General features: G+C 37.9%; 1 non-coding gene across 1 annotated transcript; it reads right to left on the bottom strand.

Moving 5' to 3' along the window:
- Positions 1–405: 405 nt before the first annotated feature.
- Positions 406–477, bottom strand: Trnad-guc (transfer RNA aspartic acid (anticodon GUC)). Its single transcript has one exon. It is a non-coding gene; the product is annotated as a tRNA-Asp (tRNA).
- Positions 478–959: the final 482 nt, after the last annotated feature.

The raw sequence follows: 959 nt of genomic DNA, 5'->3' as shown, positions 1-959 counted from the left end.
CACTGCTGCTCGAGGTGATCACTTATGTAATCGTTCTAGTCACCAAAATGTTTGTGTTAAATGCTAACTCAGTCCAACAAAAAATAATGATGACGATAAATCTGTGTGGTAGGAACACCTACTTTGTCCTAGACCGCTCTCATCCAATCTCAAGAATCTTGAAATGTTAGGGAATAAATACTGCTTTAAACGATGCTCGATCTTGTGAGTTTTGCGAAAGATCTTGGATGGTAAGGGGTTTGATATAGTTCATTGAGTTCGAAGTCTAAGAGACATACAGGTAAAATTGAACCAATAACCAAGATGAAATGTTTTTCGAAAAGTTTTTGTCAATATATGTTTTTTATACTAAAACATTTCGTATACTTCGAAAACTAAAACACAAAAAGAAAATAAAAAGAAAACCTCCCCGGCGGGGAATTGAACCCCGGTCTCCCGCGTGACAGGCGGGGATACTCACCACTATACTACCGAGGATTAATTACATTCGTAGAAAATATTATTTTTATTATTTAAAAACAAATGTCCCTCCTGCAAGATTTTAAAACAAGTATTTGTATCATTCGATGTTGTTTCATTTTCTCTGTCATTTTTAACACCGTCAAACAGATCTGTTTATCTATCTGTAACCATGTACAAAGGCTTGCCTCTGGGATTCCAAGAAAAAAAGTCCATCGTAACAAACCAAAGCGCATGGGAGATAACTCTAATATTCATTCGTACAGGATTGTATTTTCCTCAGTCGCTTATTTCACTACACAAACTAGTTCCTACACTCACTGACGAGTCATTGAAGGACGAAACAGCTGTATCATGACGTTTAAATGATTGTTTGGCTCTATTGTATTAGAAGGTGCTGTTCACTTGTCTTTTGTACAATCAGACAGTCACGTCGTGGAGGACAAGCATGGCACTCGTGACGCGTCTGGTATCTGTTGCGAAGTAGTGCGTTCTGTGCT

The sequence above is a fragment of the Ylistrum balloti genome, unplaced genomic scaffold (genome assembly GCF_031769215.1).
Source record: "Ylistrum balloti isolate Yb309-2 unplaced genomic scaffold, AGI_CSIRO_Ybal_v1 Utg370320, whole genome shotgun sequence".
NCBI lineage: Eukaryota > Metazoa > Mollusca > Bivalvia > Pectinida > Pectinidae > Ylistrum > Ylistrum balloti.
The sequence above is the reverse complement of the archived record's forward strand: the minus strand, read 5'-3'. Positions and strand labels throughout refer to the sequence as shown.